Raw genomic sequence first — 11542 nt, 5'->3', positions numbered from 1 at the left:
ATAACTAGATTGAGCATTTGTTTTTATTTTGTTTGATTTAAGTTCATTTGAGTAATTTACTTTCTGTTTAGCTAGTTTCTTCCCTTTCCCCTACCCATTTTCTTTGTTATTTACAATTCAGTCACTAACCCACTAACTGTTTGATATATTGCATCACTCACACTAACAGCATTTCTGTAGAAATTACTGTCTGCGTCTATCTCTCTTGCTTTTGCCTTGTTGGTTGTATGACAGGTAGAAGAAGCGAGACTTCAACTTCCTTTGATTCTGAACCTGAGAGGACCTTCCTTAGATTAAGGAGGGAAGCAAGAGGAAAGAGAGTAGTTGGTGCTGAGGAAGAGGAAGAGTACTTTGAACCAGACATGGAGGAGAATATGGAGAACCATCATAAAGAGGAGGCTCACAACCATGGCAGAGAAGGTCCAGCACATCAGGCTGGACAAGAGAGAAGAGTTCTGGGTTCTTACATCAACCAAAACCCAGGAAACTGTGAAAGTAGCATCCAAAGGCCAACCATACATGCCAACAACTTTGAACTAAAGCCACAACTCATCACCCTTGTTCAGAACAATTGTTCATTCGGAGGAAGTGTCCAAGAAGACCCCAATCAACATCTAACCACCTTCCTGAGGATATGCAATACTGTGAAGTCTAATGGTGTTCATCCTGACACCTATAGACTACTTCTATTTCCCTTCTCACTCAAGGACAAAGCATCTAAATGGCTGGAATCCTTTCCAAAGGAGAGTTTAGCAACCTGGGAAGATGTGGTGAACAAGTTCTTGGCAAGATTCTATCCTCCTCAATAGATCAACAGGTTGAGAGCTGAGGTACAAACATTCAGGCAGCAGGATGGTGAGACTCTATATGAAGCATGCGAGAGGTTTAAAGACTTGACAAGAAGATGCCCGCCAGATATGTTCAATGAATGGATGCAGTTGCACATTTTCTATGAAGGCCTTTCGTATGAATCAAAGAAGGCAGTAGACCACTCATCCGGGGGATCTCTGAATAAGAAGAAGACCATTGAAGAAGCCATAGATGTCATTGAGACTGTAGCAGAGAATGACTACTTCTATGCTTCTGAAAGAGGCAATACTAGAGGAGTGATGGAGCTGAACAATGTGGATGCACTGCTAGCTCAAAACAAGATGATTACCAAGCAATTAGCTGACCTCACCAAGAAGATGGAGAGGAATCAAGTAGCAGCAATCACCACTTCAGCAGCAACCCAAGAAGGAGTGAATGAAGAAGCAGAGGATGATCAGGAACAAGCCAACTACATTGGGAATTCACCTAGGCAGAATCATGACCCATACTCCAAAACGTATAATCCTGGTTGGAGGAACCACCCAAACTTTGGGTGAGAAAATCAACAAGACCAAGGCCAAGATCAGAGATGCCATAACCCCAACAACAATGCAACTCACCAACACTCCACACAGAGGTCATACCAATACCCACCCAACAACACTTCTCAACATCCATACCAAAGTCAAAATGGCCCTTCTCATCCTTCCAATCTCAACTCTCCATCATCCGAGGATAGACTCTCAAAGATTGAGACCTTACTCGAGAGCATATGTAAGGAGATTCAAGACAGTAAGATGTTCCAAGAAGAGGTGCGATCCAACATGCAGAATCAAGAGGTTGCCATCAAGAAACTTGAGACACAAGTTAGTTACCTACTCCAGCAAACTCCTGTTCATAACCTTGGTAGCAACATTGAGCCAAACTCAAGGGAGGAGTGTCAAGCTATCACCCTCAGAAGTGGTAAGGAGTTGAAGGAGACCTCCAAGAAACCACATGAGGAGGACCCAACTGAAAGGAAGGAGGAACAAGAGGAAGTTTAAGTTCCCATCTCTAATTCGCGTAAAAGGGGAGAAGAGCTGAAGCCATATGTTCCAAGAGTCCCATATCCTTAGCAATTGAGAAAAAAGGGGATGACTGCCAATTCTCATGGTTTCTAGAAATCTTCAAGAAACTATAGATTAACATACCCTTTGCTGAAGCAATAGAGCAAATGCCGCTCTATGCCAAGTTCTTGAAGGAATTAATGACCAAAAAGAGAAGTTGGAAGAACAACGAAACGTTGATACTAACCGAGGAATGTAGTGCTATCATTCAACACAAGCTACCCCAGAAATTGAAGGATCCTGGGAGCTTCCAGATCCCCTGTATTATAGGAGAGATCACGGTGGAGAAGGCTCTGTGTGATTTAGGAGCCAGCATAAATTTGATGTCAGTAGCCATGATGAAAAAAATGAAAATTGAGGAGGCCAAGCCAACAAAAATGGCCCTACAACTGGCAGATCGATCATTCACGTTTCCTCACGGCATAGTAGAAGACTTGCTAGTGAAGGTAGGAGATTTTATCTTCCCAGCAGACTTTGTGGTGTTGGATATGAAGGAAGGAGCCAAAGCTTCTATCATTCTGGGCAGACCATTCCTAGCCACTACTGGAGCTATCGTTGATGTCCAGAAAGGTGAACTGACACTGAGGTTACACAATGAGAAGATGATATTCAATGTGTTCAAAGCCATGAGTTACCCACAAGAACCAATGGGAGAGTGTATGAGGTTGGATTCACTAGAAGATATAGCACAAGATACTCTCGAAGAGGAAGAATTTGAGGGGTTAACAGAAGAAGAGTCAGCTTCAAGCGAAGAGGTTACAGCAGCAGAGGTTTACATTCAAGGCACATTAGAAGGGAAGAGTGAAGGAAAGGAAGCACCTAAACTTGAACTCAAAACACTGCCACCCACCCTCAAATATGCATACTTAGGGGAGAATGGAAGTTACCCAGTGATCATTAACTAAGCCCTCAGCCACAAGCAAGAAGAGGAACTACTCCAATTGTTGCGAAAGCATAAGGATGCCATTGGATGGACCCTCGCTGACCTGAAAGGAATCAGTTCGGCCATATGCATGCATAAGATATTGTTGGAAGATGATGCCAAACCATCCATTCAACCCCAAAGGAGGCTGAATCCAGTCATGAAGGAAGTGGTACAGAAAAAAGTTATGAAGCTATGGCAGGGAGGGGTAATCTACCCGATCTCAGACAGCCCCTGGGTCAGCCCCGTGCATGTTGTGCCAAAAAAGGGAGGAATCACTGTAGTCCCCAATGAGAAGAACGAACTGATCCCCACCAGGACCGTCACAGGATGGCGGATGTGCATAGACTACAGAAAACTGAATGAAGCTACAAGAAAAGATCATTTCCCCCTTCCATTCATGGATCAGATGCTTGAAAGACTTGCAGGACACGCATATTACTGTTTTCTCGATGGTTATTTAGGATACAATCAAATAGTGGTTGATCCGAGAGACCAAGAGAAAACCTCATTCACATGCCCATATGGAGTGTTCGCCTACAGGCGTATGCCATTTGGGCTATGTAATGCTCCTGCGACTTTCCAACACTGCATGCTTTCTATCTTCTCATATATGATAGAGAAATTCATTGAAGTTTTTATGGATGATTTCTCGGTATTCGGAGATTCCTTCCCTAGTTGCCTAAATCACCTGGCCCTGGTATTAAAAAGATGTCAAGAAACTAATTTGGTCTTGAACTGGGAGAAATATCATTTTATGGTAACAGGAGGAATAGTTCTTGGTCATAAGGTTTCTAACCAAGGCATTGAAGTGGACAAAGCCAAGGTGGAACTCATTGAAAAATTACCTCCACCAAGTGATGTCAAGGCAATTAGGAGTTTTCTAGGGCATGCTGGCTTTTATAGAAGGTTTATTAAAGATTTTTCAAAGATAGCCAAGCCCTTAAGCATTCTCCTTGTATCTGATACACCATTTATCTTTGATGAAAAGTGCATGCTGGCATTTGAAAACTTGAAAAAGAGGTTGTCCTCTGCCCCTATCATTTCTCCACCTGACTGGAACCTACCATTTGAACTGATGTGCGATGCATCTGATTTCACAATTGGGGCAGTGTTAGGACAGAGGAAAGATAACTTAGTCCATGTAATATACTATGCCAGCAAAGTCCTCAATGATACCCAAAGAAACTATACCACTACTGAAAAGGAGTTGCTGGCAATAGTTTTTGCATTTGACAAGTTTAGATCATACCTCATTGGTGCCAAAGTGATTGTCTTCACAGATCACACAGCACTTAAATATTTGTTTGCCAAGTAAGAATCAAAACCAAGACTAATAAGATGGATCTTATTGTTGCAGGAATCCAATATTGAAATTAAAGACAAGAAAGGAGTGGAGAACAAGGTAGCAGATCACCTATCCAGAATCCCTCATGATAAAGGAGGAACACATGATACAAATGTAAATTAGTTCTTCCCAGATGAGCAGTTGATGACGATTCACAGAGCACCCTGGTTTGCAGATATTGCCAATTTTAAGGCAACTGGGGCTTTACATCCAGACATCAACAAACACCAGAAAAGAAAGTTCATTAATGACGCAAAGTATTTTGTCTGGGATGAACCATATCTCTTCAAGAAGTGTTCAGATAGAATTCTGAGAAGATGTGTCTCGGAAGAAGAGGGATGAGAGGTCTTGTGGAACTGCCACAGCTCATGCTATGGAGGCCATTTTGGAGGGGACAGAACTGCAACCAAGGTATTACAAAGCGGATTCTTTTGGCCCACCCTTTTCAAGGATGCCAAAGAACTGGTAAAGAATTGCAATGAATGTCAAAGAGCGGGAAACTTACCCAAAAGAAATGAGATGCCACAAAATTTTATCTTAGAACTGGAACTGTTTGATGTGTGGGGAATCGATTTCATGGGACCTTTCCCAACCTCATATTCAAACAAGTACATCTTGGTAGCAGTGGATTACGTTTCCAAGTGGGTAGAGGCTATTGCAACCCCAATGAATGATAACAAGGTGGTCATGAACTTCCTTAGAAAGAATATCTTTAGCCGGTTCGGAGTTCCACGAGCACTCATCAGTGATGGAGGGAGCCATTTTTGTAACAGACCCTAGAAGCTCTCCTCCTACGATACGGGGTGAAACACAAGATTTCCACGCCTTACCACCCCCAAACAAGTGAGCAAACTGAGATATCTAACAGAGAGCTAAAAAGGATTCTGGAAAAAACTATGGGAGCATCAAGGAAGGATTGGTCGAAGAAGCTGGATGATGCTCTTTGGGCATACAGAACGGCATTCAAAACACCAATCGGGATGTCCCCATACCAACTGGTGTATGGAAAGGCTTGTCATCTACCATTGGAGCTGGAACACAAAGCTCTCTGGGCTCTCAAGCTGCTAAACTTTGATAGCACTGCTGCTGGTGAAAGAGGGTCTTGCAGCTGCAAGAAATGGAGGAGTTCAGATCTCAAGCCTATGAAAATGCCAAGATTTATAAAGAAAAGGCAAAGAGAAGGCATGACCTCCATTTAACACCCAGAAGCTTCGAAGAAGGACAGCAAGTGCTCCTCTACAATTCCAAATTAAGACTCTTACCTGGGAAACTCAAATCAAGGTGGTCAGGACCCTTTCTTGTCACAAAGGTCTCGCCGTATGGGCACATAGAAATCATGGAGGAAAGTTCAAAGAGGAAGTTCACTGTTAACAGATAAAGGCTCAAACACTACATGGGCAACATGGGGGAAAACCCCAAAGTGAAGTATCACCTCAAGTGATGGAGGAATCGTCGAGCTAGCGACGCTAAAAGAGCGCTTCGTTGGGAGGCAACCCAACCTAAGGTAGTTCTCTTTTCATTTGCATTTTAATAAAAATCACAAGTAGTTTCCCCCGTACTGTGAGGAGCTAAGTTTGGTGTTACACACCAAAACAATACAAGAGTGAGTGCGTAATTCTAAGTTTGGTGTTCCACCAAAGATTTCAGTTAGAATCACACTACACTCCTTCAAGGGCAAATTGCTAGATCCAACCAATCAGGAGAACCACTTAACAGTAGTTAGTTTCTAGTTGTCTTGCTGATAACAACACATGAGATTTTCTGCATGCATTCAACCTGCTGTATTAGGCAAGGAACTAAGTTTCGTGTTCACACACCAAGTTAAGTTCCGAAATGCACAAGCATACATGCATACTAACTATCTCTCAAGTGCTTTGGAGACAAGCAACTTCCAATAACTTTGCAGGGGTTCAATCAATCTTTTGGAAAAACAGTGCACCATCATCCAAGGAAGCGAGGAAAGATGCAGAAGCTATGGAGGATGACAACAAATGGGTAGCTAGAAGGCATCACCAAAAGGTTGTATTGTTACTTGATTCCATATGCTTGGAAATAATCAATTTGGAAGTCTGAATGTACCCTTGATTAATAGTCACTCTTTAAGCTTAATGCACTAGAATTTGATGTTTGTTTCTGCTTAGATCTATGCTTGCTAATCAAATTGCCTATTTTCATTTTCATCTTGCTTATTGTATGGTTGTCCTTTTAAGTCCAATAAAAAGAGATGTTATGAAAGACCAGAGTGATGTTCAAGTTGTGGAGTAGGTTCTTAAATTTGTGGTGTAGTAATCACTTAGCTAATTTGGTTCACCAACAAGGTGGGAAGGCAACTATCTGTCTTGAATCATATGCTTGAAACACACCCCATGAGACTAGCTAAATAATAAGATCCTAATAAGAAAAAGTAAAAGAACAATAAGAGTTGAAAAAGAAAGAAAAGTTAATAAAGAATAAGGCTAGGCACCAAGGGCTTGAATCTTGAGGGATATGTCTGTGGTGCTCTTGTACCAAGGATCTGCTTGGATGAATAAGTTCTTAGGAGTGCTTCATCACTTGGTAACTTGGGTTAACTAACCCGGGATTATCAACTGAAAATCCACTATCAAGAGAAACCTTGCTACAGAACATCTAGTAACCCAAAGAGGTGCTGGACACCAAGACCTCAAGGAAAGAGAATAACAAACCATGTGCCTGCGGTGTGCATGTATGGGGGAGAGAGACTTGAGGGAGTAAGTCCTTAGGGGTGTTTCAACACCTAGCACCTTGAACCAACTGGTTCGGGAGTGTTGGCTAAAAGCTTATCTTAAAGAGTCGCCCCCTCAAAAAACACTTAGCCTAAGGAAGAAATAAACCTTGGAAAGACAAAGGGATCAATAAATAAATAAAAGTCTCAAAGGGTGCAATCAAGTGAGTATTCCAAGGCATGATAAAGGTCTGAAAGCCAGTAAAGGAATGAACCTAAGTTGCTATGCATGAAACCCATAAAACCAAGAACATGACTTCCACAATAATGATTCATTCCTCTTGTCATTTCATTCATCATTCTCTTGTTCCAGTACTTGCTTAGGGACAAGCAAGCTTTAAGTTTCGTGTTGTGATGCCAGGGCATTTTGGCCAGTTTCACTGACCTTTTCTTTATGGTTTTAAGGTAGTTTCATGCATTTTCTTAGGAAATAAGCAAGTTTTGGGTAAATAATCACTTACATCTTGATTCAAGCAAACATTGTGAATTTTACATGATTTCATGAGAATTATGCATGAATTAAAGGACAAATTGAATGATGCATGTCTCATAACTTGGATCAGAGCTTTGATGCACTTTATTGCTTGATTTCAGGATAAAGGAAGCAAGGAAGAACCACGTTAGCAGCCACGTTAGTTTAGCTAACGTGACCACTAACGTGGAATGAAGGCTAGCTTGCAACGTTAATGAGAAAAGTGATTGCCAATAACGCCTTCGTAAGCCATCATAGCCCACGTTAGTTGCCACGTTAACTATGTTAACGTGGAAGCTAACGTGCAAGAGAAGTGGAACTCCAACGTTAGTGGTAAAAGTAAATGCCACTAACGTTCCAAAAGGGGCAATTGGCCACGTTAAGAGCCACGTTAACTTAGTTAACGTGAGCTCTAACGTGGAAGAAGAAGATGATGCCAACGTTAGTGACACTCACCTTTGTTACTAACGTTGGACTAAGCCCATATTGGCTACGTTAAAAGCCACGTTAACTTAGTTAACGTGGACTTTAACGTGGAGGGAGCAAGAATCACCAACGTTAGTGACACTCACCTTTGTCACTAACGTTGGATTGAGCCACTATGAGCCACGTTAGTTGCCATGTTAATTACATTAACGTGGAGAAGATGGATGATGAGCCAACGTTAGTGACACTCACCTTTGTCACTAACATTGGAGATGGCTATCAATACCACGTTAGAAGTCACGTTAACCTAGTTAACGTGAACTCTAATGTGGGAAGTAGGGGCGTTCTGAAGTGTTAGTGACAAAGGTAAGTGTCACTAACGCTCTCAAAGATTTGGCAAGCCTACGTTAAAAGTCACGTTAACTATTCTAACGTGAACTCTAACGTAGGAAGAAAGGGGTACTCTTAACATTATTGAAAAAGGTAAACCCCAGTAACATTTGCGAAGGGCCAAGGATCAACGTTAGTGCCACTAATGTTGAAGTTAATGTGGACCACTTTGGGTTAGAAACGTTAGTGAAAAAGGTGATTGTCACTAACGCTCTCAATCTCACAATTTCACTTAACGTTAACACCACTAACGCCCTAAGCTAAAGTCCCTGCCTACTTCACACTCTCTCTGCAAGTAAAGCTGAGCCCACTGAAGAAGATAACTGCTTCAACTTAAGATCCAAAAGCCCATATGCAAGACTTGAAGAATCAACTAGAAGATTAGAAGAGTAGTATATAAAGAAGGAGCTTTTTGGCATTATTAGAATTACTCTCTGTATTTTACTTTCTCTGCACTTCTAGTTTAACTTTCAGAATGTACTCTCCATTTTTGCTTTCCATTCCCAGAGCTATGAACAACTAAACCCCTTTCATTGGGTTAGGGAGCTCTGTTGTAATTTGATGGATCAATAATAGTTTTCATTATTCTTCTTCTTTCTTTACTCTTGATTTTACTAGAAAGCTTTCAATCTTCATCCAATTGAGTAGTTATCTTGGAAAAGAAGCTATTCATACTTGGATCTCTTCTGAACCTTGTAAAAGGAATGAAGAGATCATGCTAGAAATGCTTTCTCATGTTGGACCAAATTGGGGTTTGGGCGGATATGGTGACATATAATTCTCCCAATACTTTGATTTGGAAATACATGTGGTATAATCAGTGACCACACTTCATCTCTTCTCATGAGCAATTAGACCAAGGAATTGGCTATTGATCTGATTTGAGAGATTGAAGTACCAAGGAATTGGAATTCAATCACTTAAGATTGCCAAGGAGATCAAGGAATGCATTGATTGAGGAAGAGATGAAAATGAACTTGATCCGGAGAATGCAACATCTCCTAAGCCCAATGAATTCCCCATTTCTGATCTTACCCATTCTCTTACTTTATGCCATTTACTTTCATGCTAAACTTCCCTTCCCCATTTAAGATTCTGCAATTTATTTCCCGTCATTTATTTTCTGCTATTTACTTTCCCGCCATTTAATTTCCTGCAATTCTCAACTCACTTTCTGCTTAGCTCAACTAGAATATTCTTCCAATTAAAGTTGCTTGACCAATCAATCCCTGTGGGATTCGACCTCACTCTACTGTGAGTTTGTACTTGACGATAATTCGGTATACTTGCCGAAGGAAATTTGTTGAGAGACAAGTTTCCGTGCATCATTGAGACACTCCTTCTCAGATATGGAGTAAAGCACAAAGTGGCAACTCCATGCCACCCACAGACCAACGGGCAAGCTGAAATCTCCAATAGAGAGCTGAAACGAATCGTTGAAAAAACTGTTGGAAGCTCAAGGAAGGATTGGTCTAAGAAGCTGGATGATGCACTTTGAGCTTACAGGACAGCCTATAAGACTCCCATTGGGATGTCTCCATACCAACTGGTAGATGGCAAGGCCTGTCACTTACCAGTTGAACTTGAGCATAGAGTATTTTGGGCTCTAAAAATGTTAAACTATGATGAGCAAGCTGCTAGAGAAAAGAGATTAATGCAACTCAATGAGCTGGAGGATTTTAGAAATCAAGCATATGAGAATGCAAAAATCTACAAAGAGAACACAAAAAGGTGGCATCATCAAAAGGTAGCAAGAAGGGAGTTCACTGAAGGACAAAAGGTGTTACTCTACAACTCAAGACTCAAGTTCTTCCCTGGAAAACTGAAGTCTAGATGGTCAGGACCTTTCACCATACTCAAGGTGTTTCCCTATGGTCATGTAGAGCTCATGGATGACAAGACTCAGAGAACTTTTACTGTCAATGGCCATAGACTCAAATACTACTTGGGAGGCCCCTTAGAGGAGCAGAGAGTGAGCTACAAGCTCAGCTGAAAATGAAGGAATGTTAAGCTAATGACAATAAAGAAGCGCTAGTTGAGGCACCCCAACACTTTATCCTTTTTGATTTAATTGCTTTTCTTAGAAGTAGTTTAAAATCTATTACTTTATATAGTTTAATTTTCAGTCTCACTTTGAGGTTACAGTATCAACTTAGGATTAGTTTACAATTGTAGGTTAGAAAGTTTGATATTAGCTTTGGTAGCTAGATTTTTTTTTACACTCTTTTATTTCTTTCTATGCTGGAATTGCAACTTGATGAAGGCATAAATCATGATGAGTGAATAGGCTGAGAACTAGCTAAACTGCTAAGTTTGGTGTGGCCTTCCACCCACTCAATCTAGGCTTACAAAAAATTAATAGCCTGATCTTGAAGAGTAAGCCCAAAGATTAAGTTTGGTGTGGCCACCACTGATATTGGCGGAAATTGGCGAGTTAAGAATGATTATAAAATATACGTTGCAAGTATAGTTCTCAACCAACCAGAAATCCGCTTATCAATTTAGAAGGGTGTCATAGAAATTAAAATTAAAATATTGGGAGTATGAATCCCAGGTCGTCTCCCAACGAGTTGCAGAAAAGTGTGCTATTTTATTAATCAGATATTTTCAAAAAGGGTTGAGTTGAATGGCAGAAAATTAAATTAGAGAATTTATATAAATTTAAATAAAAGCCTTGACTGGGAGTTGATTAGCTGGAAGCCCTATTCTTGTTGGAGTACTCTCAAGATTAATTGACAATTGAGGGTTATTATGTTTAGTTGTCCCTTACTAAGTAAGGGAAAGTCAAACAAGCTGGAATGCTGTTTCTATCCACAAGTTCCAATCCGCTCTTGGGAGGATTGGTGTTAGTGACTAGAGAGCAATCCAACAATAAACCCAATTACAATCTTTCTCTTGAGCATTCCAACTCAAGGGTTCCGTTCAATCAACTCCCTATCAAGTTAGGAAACTACTCGGTCATTGTAAATGTAAAATTCATAACATAAGAAAGGGAATTAAAGAAAGACATGATAAATAATGATCAAAAGATTAATTGAAAATAAAAGTAATTCTTGTATTAATAAATGCTAAAATAACCCAATAGTAAAATTAAGTAAATTAAGGAACATGGAAGAGTAAGAGACAAGTAAAGAGAACGAACTAGAATGTCGAAGTCTTGATGAGGCAATAACTCTTCTCAATAACCCAATGCAAAAACAATGAAAATAATAAATCCTAAAAACTATCAATGTGTAGAGAGAAAACATCGAGGAGAGGAAAACTAGATCTAGAAACTAAAAACTATGCAGAATGAATGTTGTTGTTGGTTTCTGCATGTTCTCTG

General features: G+C 40.5%; 1 non-coding gene across 1 annotated transcript; it reads right to left on the bottom strand.

Moving 5' to 3' along the window:
- Positions 1–815: 815 nt before the first annotated feature.
- LOC112731563 (small nucleolar RNA R71) lies at positions 816–922 on the bottom strand. The gene has a single exon (XR_003167336.1). It is a non-coding gene; the product is annotated as a small nucleolar RNA R71 (small nucleolar RNA).
- Positions 923–11542: the final 10620 nt, after the last annotated feature.

This window comes from Arachis hypogaea, chromosome 12 (genome assembly GCF_003086295.3).
Source record: "Arachis hypogaea cultivar Tifrunner chromosome 12, arahy.Tifrunner.gnm2.J5K5, whole genome shotgun sequence".
In the NCBI taxonomy this organism is placed as follows: Eukaryota; Viridiplantae; Streptophyta; class Magnoliopsida; order Fabales; family Fabaceae; genus Arachis; species Arachis hypogaea.
This window is presented reverse-complemented; position numbering and strand designations above follow the sequence as displayed.